Source organism: Mesoplodon densirostris, chromosome 12 (assembly GCF_025265405.1).
Source record: "Mesoplodon densirostris isolate mMesDen1 chromosome 12, mMesDen1 primary haplotype, whole genome shotgun sequence".
NCBI lineage: Eukaryota > Metazoa > Chordata > Mammalia > Artiodactyla > Ziphiidae > Mesoplodon > Mesoplodon densirostris.
Window position 1 is genome coordinate 53,667,552 of NC_082672.1, and position 10,046 is coordinate 53,677,597.

Here is a 10,046-nt window from a genome sequence, read left to right on the forward strand (position 1 = left end):
ACTGTGATTTTCTTTTCTTGAAATGTTATTGTCCCTATTTTTTTTTTTTTTTTTTTTTTTGGCCACACTGCGCAGCTTGCGGGATCTTAGTTCCCCAACCAGGGATTGAACCTGGGCCACAGCAGTGAAAGCACTGAGTCCTAACCACTGGACGACCAGGGAATTCCCTTGTCCCATTTTTATATTAAGATTATGCTAGCCTTATACAACTGGTAAGGAAATGTTCCTTCTCTTTCTATTCTCTGGAAGAACTTATGAAAAAGTGGTTATTTCCTCCTTAAATGCTTGGAAGAATATATGAGAGCACAAGTTTTTAAATTACAGTTTCAATTTGTTTAATGCAGAAGGACTATTTGGTTTTCTCTTCTTTATTTAGTTTAATAAATCCATTCTTTCTGGAAAATTATTTCCTGAATAATTAATTGACATATAAATCTTTGTAGTATCCTCTCTCTATGTTTGTTTTTTGACTGTACCATTGCATCATTGTCTTTGGACTTTCATCATTTCTGTTGAGAAGTCAGTCATCAGCCTCATGACTGTTCCTTTGAAGATAACATATCTTATTGGCTGCCTGCTTTCATTTGTTTTTATTTTTTTAAATATTTATTTATTTATTTATTTGGCTGTGCCAGGTCTTAGTTGCGGCACTAGGGATCTTCATTGCCACGTGTAGGATTTTCACTTGTGGCATGCAAACTCTTAGTTGTGACATGTGGGTTCTAGTTCCCTGACCAGGGATCGAACCCACGCCCCATGCTTTGGGAGCATGGAGTCTTAGCCACTGGACCACCAGGGAAGTCCCAGCTGCCTGCTTTTATGGTTTTCAGGTATTTTACTATGATGTACCTAGGTGTGGGTTTTTTTATATTTATTCTGCTTGGGGCTCCTTGAAACTATAGGTTAATATGTTTTTATCAGTTGGATCATTCTTGGCTATTCTATTTTTGAATTTTACTTCTCCCCCACTCTCTCTTTCTTTACCTTTTGGGAATCCATTTACATACATGTTAGATCTTTTATCCATGTCTCATATAACTTTCACACTCCTGCCTGTATTTTCCATCCTTTTTTTCTCTCTTAAACCTAATCTATTGACTTCCTGTTTTGAGTTATTTTATTATTTTAGTTCAAGAATTTCAGTTTAATATTTTCTTATGGATTTTATTTTCTTCTGGAAGTATCCATTTTGCCATTTATTTTCTTGAGTACTACATTTATGTTAAAGTACATGGATCTCCTGTGGCTATGATTCTATTGTTTGTTTTCTTCCTTTTAATTTGGGCTCATTTAAATTTTATCTCTTGGATGTTCTGATAATCTTTCTTGAATGCTGTTCAGAGTGTGTGAAAAACTGGTGCTAATTTAAGGCCCTGGATAATGTTATGGTCTTCCAGAGAGGATATATTTTTACCTCTGGCAGGTAGTTAAGCTAGTTAGCTTAATCTAATCAGGGATTCAAGGCTGGGTTTCAATATTTATGAGAGCTGGTCTATTTCTGGTTAGCCCTTATTTCACAATGAAATCCTTCAGGAATTTTAACTGAAAGCATGGGATATTTATGAGGACTCTTCTTTGGAGCACCCTAATTTCCAATTTTTTTGTCCCTATGTCCATGAGGCTGAAGTATGCTCTGCTAAGCCTTTCTGCTTCACAGCTGCTGCTTATAACTTGGCAAATGGCTTGAGGAGTAAAGCTGCTCTGAATGTCAGACCCACTTCTTTATACATCTCTTCTCTCCAGTATCCTGCCTTCTCAAGTTCTGGTTGTCTTAGCTGCTTTCTGTTTACTTCAAACATGTTTTAAAAATATTATATCCATGACTGCTTGTTGAGAACATCAGGATGGATGGTCTGATACAACCTAATTCAACATATTTAGTAGCAGAAGTTCTTTCTACCACTTTTGAAGATGATGTTTCCACAAGTGAAACATGAGGTGATCTAATGGTTCTTACAACTCACAGAATATAGAAGTATGTGAATTTTTCCATTATATCTCATTCTGAATGAAACAAAATACACTACCAAGATGAAGAAAACTCCAGGGTCTCATTTATGTGTTATACAGAACTGTATCTAAAGCATAAGATTGCTCTATCCTTTTTTTTAAATTTAAGTAAGCTTTTAATTTTAGAATAGTTTTAGATTTCTAGACAAGTTACAAAGATAGTACAGAGAGTTCCCATATATCCTAAACACAGTTTTTCCATGCCATGTTGTTATATTCTATGTTAGTGTGGTATGCTTGTCCCAATTAAGAAATAAACATTGGTAGATTACTAACTAAATTACACACTAAATTATTCAGATTTTACTAGTTTTTTCCTAATGTCTTCTTTTTTCTGTCCCAGGATCTCATCTATGATACCACATTACATTTAATTGTCTGTCTCCTTAGCCTTCTCTGGTCTCTGACAGTTTCTCAAATATTTCTTGTTTTTGATTGCCTTGACAGTTTTGAAGAGTATTGTTTTAGTATTTTGTAGAATATCCCTCAGTTTGGGTTTATCTTGTGTTTTTCTCATGGTTAGACAGGGTTTATGGGTTTCGGGAGGAAGACCATAGAGATGAAGGGCCATTCTCATTACATCATATCAAGAGTACATGCTATCAGATCCCTATCAAACTACCACTGGCATTTTTCACAGAACTAGAACAAAAAAATTTCACAATTTATATGGAAACACAAAAGACCCCAAATAGCCAAAGCAATCTTGAGAAAGAAAAACGGAACTGGAGGAATCAGGCTCTCTGACTTCAGACTATACTACAAAGCTACAGTAATCAAGACAGTATGGTACTGGCACAAAAACAGAAATATAGATCAATGGAACAGGACAGAAAGCCCAGAGATAAACCCACGCACATATGGTCACCTTACCTTTGATAAAGGAGGCAAGAATATACAGTGGAGAAAATACAGCCTCTTCAATAAGTGGTGCTGGGAAAACTGGACAGATATATGTAAAAGTATGAAATTAGAACACTTCCTAACACCATACACAAAAATAAACTCAAAATGGATTAAAGACCTAAATGTAAGGCCAGACACCATCAAACTCTTAGAGGAAAATATAGGCAGAACACTCTTATGACATAAATCACAGCAAGATCCTTTTTGACCCACCTCCTAGAGAAATGGAACTAAAAACAAAAATGAACAAATGGGACCTAATGAAACTTCAAAGCTTTTGCACAGCAAAGGAAGCTATAAACAAGACGAAAAGACAATCCTCAGAATGGGAGAAAATATTTGCAAATGAAGCAACTGACAAAGGATTAATCTCCAAAATTTACAAGCAGCTCATGCAGCTCAATATCAAAAAAACAAACAACACAATCCAAAACTGGGCAGAAGACCTAAATAGACATTTCTCCAAAGAAGATATACTGATTGCCAACAAACACATGAAAGAATGCTCAACATCATTAATCATTAGAGAAATGCATATGAAAACTAAAATGAGATATCATCTCACACCGGTCAGAATTGCCATCATCAAAAAATCTACAAACAATAAATGCTGGAGAGGGTGTGGAGAAAAGGGAACCCTCTTTCACTGTTGGTGGGAATGTAAATTGATACAGCCACTATGGAGAACAGTATGAAGATTCCTTAAAAAACTACAAATAGAACTACCATATGACCTAGCAATCCCACTACTGGGCATATACCCTGAGAAAACCATAATTCAGAAAGAGTCATATACCAAAATGTTCATTGCAGCTCTATTTACAATAGCCAGGACATGGAAGCAGCCTAAGTGTCCATCAACAGATGAATGGATAAAGAAGTTGTGGCACATATATACAGTGGAATATTACTCAGCCATAAAAAGAAATGGAATTGAGTTATTTGTAGTGAGGTGGATGGACCTAGAGTCTGTCATACAGAGTGAAGTAAGTCAGAAAGAGAAAACAAATACCGTATGCTAACACATATATATGGAATCTAAGAAAAAAGAAATGGTCATGAAGAACCTAGGGACAAGACGGGAATAAAGACACAGACCTACTAGAGAATGGACTTGAGGATATGGGGAGGGGGAAGGGTAAGCTGTGACAAAGTGAGAGAGTGGCATGGACATATATACATTACCAAATGTAAAATAGCTGGTGGGAAGCCGCATAGCACAGAGAGATCAGCTCGGTGCTTTGTGACCACCTAGAGGTGGGGGATAGGGAGGGTGGGAGGGAGACGCAAGAGGGAAGAGCTATGGGGATATATGTATATGCATAACTGATTCACTTTGTTATAAAGCAGAAACTAACACACCATTGTAAGGCAATTATACTCCAATAAAGATGTTAAAAAAAAAAAAGAAGGGTACATGCTATCAGCATGATGTTAACCTTGATAACAGGGCTGAGGTGGTGTTTTCCAGTTTTCACCACTATAAAATTGCTTCCCCCCTCTACTCTTTGGAAGCAAGTCTATAGGCCCAACCCACACTCAAATGGTGGAGAGTTAAGCTCCACGCCCTCAGGGGCTCTATAATTTTTTTTTTTTTTTTTTTTTTTTTTTTTTTTTTTTTTTTTTTTTTTTCCGTATGCGGGCCCCTCACTGTTGTGGCCTCCCCCGCTGCGGAGCACAGGCTCCGGACGCGCAGGCTCCGGACGCGCAGGCTCAGCGGCCATGGCTCACGGGCCCAGCCGCTCCGCGGCATATGGGATCCTCCCAGACCGGGGCACGAACCCGTATCCCCTGCATCGGCAGGCGGACTCTCAACCACTTGCGCCACCAGGGAGGCCCTATAATTTTTAATGTTTACTCCCTGCCTGGTTAATCCAGTGTTCAGTAACCCTTCCTTTCAGATTCTTCCTTGAGTCTAAAGCCACTTCAGCATACTGCAGCTAAATTTATTTCTCCATATTTATTTGCTCTGCGACAACACTGAAGACAGATCTGGATAGCTGTGCAGAAGTGGTAGTGTTGAAGACATAGTAAGATTTAAAAAAATGGGAAATAGTGTTGAGCATTTCTTTCAACAGAAAAATCTAGCTTAAATTCCACTTCATAAATATAAATTTCTTGACCACCCTTGTAATGATATAATAAAGACAGATGTAGAAGGTCTATGTTCTAGTTTCAATTTGCCTCTAATTAAGTGTGCAGTATTGAGAAAAATCAGCTCCATTGTTTGGTCCTCATAGAGAGAGGACAGTCTAGCTGGACTATAATGTCTCTAAGTTTGAAAAAGTCTCATCTGATTAAAAAAATATTCAAAGGACCTATAAAGCAGGTCTTTTACCGCACGATTGATACAATTTTCAGTGATATCTCTGTGTACCTAAACCCTGTTACAAAAACAGTTGAAGAGGTGGAACCTTTATTCTCAGTGGGTACATTGCTCTTGTTTGGTACCAATCTAGATAACTAGCTAGCAACTCCCAGCTGAGGGGAAATGATATAAAAGAATAAGCCCCAAATATTCCGTTAACACTTTTCGGAAGTAAATAAAGGAAGGGAGAAATATAAGAATACAGTCATTGCTTGGTATCTGTGGGTTCCACATCCGTGGATTCAGCCAGCCATGGATGGAATCCTGTGTTGATTTCGGCAGATGTGGAACCCTCAGTATTGAGGGCCCACTGTACTGTACACCATTTTATACAAGAGACTTGAGCATCCGCGGATTTTGGTATCTGTGGTTGTCCTGGAACCAAGCCCCATCAGATAACTGCGAGAGGGTTGTGCATAATCAGTGATTATAATGTGGCTTTCACCCTTGCTCTCTTGTTCCTCACTAAGACTGTGCGTAATTTGATAATTTGTGTTGGAAATGAGAACATACCTCTCTTAGTCGAGCTTAGAGCCCAAGTTCCTGTGGTATAAGAATAACATCAGCCATTTTTGTGGTTTGGTGAAAAACAAATGAAATTTCTCACCTCAAATTTCAGAAAGCAAAAGGAATTATTCCCAAGAAGAACAATTGGTTCAGCTTTTGAATGTGATTCAAATTTTGTACGTATGCCTGAGTGGGGAGGCAGGGAGAAGAAAGAACAAACTGAGAACAGCACTTGGAATAAAAGATGGACTGTGTCCATACACTACACATGGCTATTGCTGGGGTGGGAGGTGGAGAAGGGATTTAAACACCCTATTCATTTGAGGCCAAATATGTCAGCACTTTTCAGGTGTGAAGAAATTGAGTGCTTTATTTTAGTGATTAGAGTAGTTTGGGACGAAAATGTGAAGAAAATCTGCTAGGAAGAAGCCTACTTGGAGTGCCTAGGAAGGGTGGTGACATTCTCTTGCCCATCCCTGCAGTTAAGCGGCCTCACATTCCAGCTCTAGGGCAGCTCAGGGTGCAGGGCCGCAAGCTGAAGGCGCCATTAGTGTGAATGATGGCTTCCTTTTACGCACCAGTTTTCAGGCAAGGTCTTTCTTGCTGTCGGGAGCTTAAAAAAAAAGACCTTTCTGAAAATGTCCCAGAGGTGACTTCATGGAAGCAGTAGATCCCAGATTAGTCAAAGCAGCTGTTTGTTTATATCGTTCAGGTATTTTGAAAACTGTTACCTTATTGTTTCCTAGATGACAAATAAGTGGATCCTAAGGTCACTTAGAATCAAGCGTTTTTGTCTTCCTACTGGCAACACGAGGGCGATTTGGGAGAGAAAAAGAATGCCTCCCTTCCCGACGCCCAACCCCTGATTTTGTTACTCTACAAATCATACTTGAGAAAGAAGCCTGTCACTTTTCAGCCAGTGGTTTCCTTCTTAATGCCTGGTTCAGATGGGCCAGGAGAAATCCTTCATGCTCCCTCTTTCTGACCAGGATTGTTCCTTCTTTTGGAGACAAATGTAATACTTTTATTGCCAGCACATAAGCAAATCAAGCTTAATCTGGTTTAAACTGATTTAAATCTTTCGAACTCTATTTTTTCACTTAAGTTAAAATGCTTAATTGGTTTTTTTATCTCTTATTTATTTATTTAGTCATCCTTTAACTTCAAGTTTTCTATGCACAGTGGAGGGTAGTGCTGGAAAGACTTAAAAATTTTTTTAACAGTTAAAACTTAGTTATTTGGTGTCTAGACTGTTCATTGGATCAGGGCCTTGGAACTTGAGATTCTGAGCAAGGGTGGCTCAGGATGGGCTTCCACGAGCAGTGCTAGAACCACCCTCTCCTCCGACACCCACAGACCTAGTAGTGAGCCTGAGGCCCTGGTCTAGACGCCCCCTCTCAGGGTGAGTTCCCCTATGGCATCCAGTTGAGACTCTAACAGCTCATTCAAGAAGTGCTCATAATTTTGAATCTTGAAAGGGAAAAGACTGGGGTCTGCATCCCCACCACCGCCCCCAACCCGCCAAGAGATTCCTTGCTTTTGATGCATGTGTAGGTTCCCATCATCATCGGGTTATGACAAGGTCACACATGGTGGGCTGAAGACGCCCTGCCTGGCTCTGCTGCCTTCCCCCTTTTATCTTGCAGAGGTGTTACCCTCAAATAAACCACTTGCTCTCCTAACTCCGTCTCAGCATCTGCTTTCTGGGAGACCTACTTGCCACATGGACCGGTTAATTTACTAGTTCATTTTAACCTTCTGGTAATGTTGGGATGCTTATCGAGTAGGTCTCAGGAAGCCGAAGCACAAAGGAGGGGTCATTTGGATTCCCAGTCTAATGACTCCAGCCCACATCTTTTCCACTATGTTGGTCAGGGGATTTCCCAGGAATGACTCCGGCTTCCTTAAACAGAAAAGTATTTAATAGGCAGTTCACAAAATCAAGGAATGTTGGCGAACAGGGCCTGGAAAAAAGGACATTAGGGTATTCCTGGGGTTCTTGGAAGTAGGAATTAACCCATGGTTTTTTGAAGGTGTCACTACTGGAATACATGAATGCTTCAGTTCCCTGCCACTGCTCCGCCCCCCGCCCCCCCAACTCTTTGAGTCACTTTGGTAAGATTCAAGCCTCTGGAGAAAGTCTGATTGGCTCTGTTTGGGTCACATGACCATTCCTTTTCTCAGAGAAGAGGATGGAAGGGGACTTTGAATGAGATTGCCACCGAATTTACGTATAATGGGGGAGAGATAATCCCCTAAAAAAATAATAGATGTGCTATTACAAAAAGAAGCATGCTGGTCAACAAACAAACGATCCCATGTCCTAAAACCACTCTTCTCTGAGTCCTTAACAATGTCCAGGGTCCTGCCTGAAGGGGAGGAGTGGAATCCATGTATATGTCCTTTCAAGGTGCTTTCTGGTCTTCAGCGTTCTGTTTGGTTGCCTTTTTATTACATCCTTTAAGGGTAGAAACAAATCCAGTTCTTCCTAGATGGTGGCTGACCCGTTGCAGGCATTCAACAGATATTTGTTGAATGAATTTTCTTAAAGGAACCTGAGAATGCAGCCATGGGGATGTCCTGTGCTCTCCTGTGAGTCTTGTCTGGTGGTAAGTGAAGAAGTGCGTGCCTCCTCCCTCCTCTCTCTGCAGTGCTGGACATGAACTCCTCAAAGTGCCTGTCCTAGTCTGCTGGAGGCTCCTTATTTATAAAGACAAAAGAACAAAGGGGCAGACACACTCTGGTGTTTTTTTTTTTTTTTTTTTTTCACACTCTGTTTTGTTCCCACTTTTGCTGAGTGAGCCGAGAAGTCTCTGCAGCCTCTCCACTCACTCACTTATTCCTTAAATGTTTACTGAGGGCTCACTGTAGACCAGGCACTGGGGGGATATGAGGATGAATAAGGCAGTTCAAGTCCCTGTCCTTATATAACTCATATCCTTTATATCTTGCTGGCATGAGAGGCCAACAATTGATAAAGAAATGAGACTTTTCAGGCTGTTGTAAGCACCAAAAAGAAACTACAACACAGTAACGGGAGGGGGAGTGGCTGGGTGATCAGGAAAGGCCTCTCTGAGGTGGATACATTCGTGCTGAGGCCTGAGTGACATGTGAAGATCTGGGGAAGGGGATTCCAGGCCAAGGGACCCCTGAGGGCTCAGGCACTGGGATGGGAATATGCTGAGAGTGTTGGAGGACTAGAAGGAGAGCGAGGTGGGCTGGAATAGAGAATGAGAGGAGAGCAGGATAGGGGTGAGTGTGTGCAGAGATCACTGGAGAGGTGACTGGGGCCCAGTGGTGGACACTGCATCAGTGAACAGGACCAACTTGTCCATTCGACACAGCAGGCTGGGTGTCTAGAGCCCACAATACTTTTAGGATTTTAATTTCTTTTAAAAGAAAAAAATGCTATAATAATGATGAATATATAATAATACTGCCTAGATTATATCTATCTTTCTACCAATGTAGTCATCAAATGTGATTTTATTTATTTATTTTGGCCGTGCCACATGGCTTGTGGGATCTTAGTTCCCTGACCAGGGGTTGAACCCAGGCCCATGGCAGTGAAAACACCAAGTCCTAACCACTGGAGCACCAGGGAATTCCCAAAATTTAATGTTGGCTTTTTTGGTTTGTTTTATGGAGGAAGGGGCCCACAAAATCACAGTGTGGCTCTAGCGGTGAGGATGTGCTTCCTAACACAACCAAGTCCAGTCTGAACCATGAGCGTTTTCATCCAAGTGTAGAGTGCTCCAAGGTTTTCAGGTGCTGATTCTTTGTAAGTTTCCTCAGCAGTTGACTATTTTTTTTTTTTTTTCTTTTTGCGGTATGCGGGCCTCTCACCGCTGTGGCCTCTCCCGTTGCGGAGCACAGGCTCCGGACGCGCAGGCCCAGAGGCCATGGCTCACGGGCCCAGCCGCTCCGCGGCACATGGGACCCTCCCAGATCGGGGCACGAACCCGTATCCCCTGCATCGGCAGGCGGACTCCCAACCACTGCGCCACCAGGGAGGCCCAGCAGTTGGCTATCTTGAAGGACATTTTCTGATAACACAACCCCAGTAGCCGTAACAGCATCTATGCTTCTAACAAAGACTTTTCAAGGACCAGGACAGTGCAAAGAAGTGGAGCAGCAGGAAGCCGACAATTTCTATAAGCTTCTGCTCCTGATAAGCCAGAGGACACTGTTGACTTGCTTCTGCACTGAAAAGGAAAGTAGAACGCTGCCTGTGATTTTACCTGTCTCTTTTTTT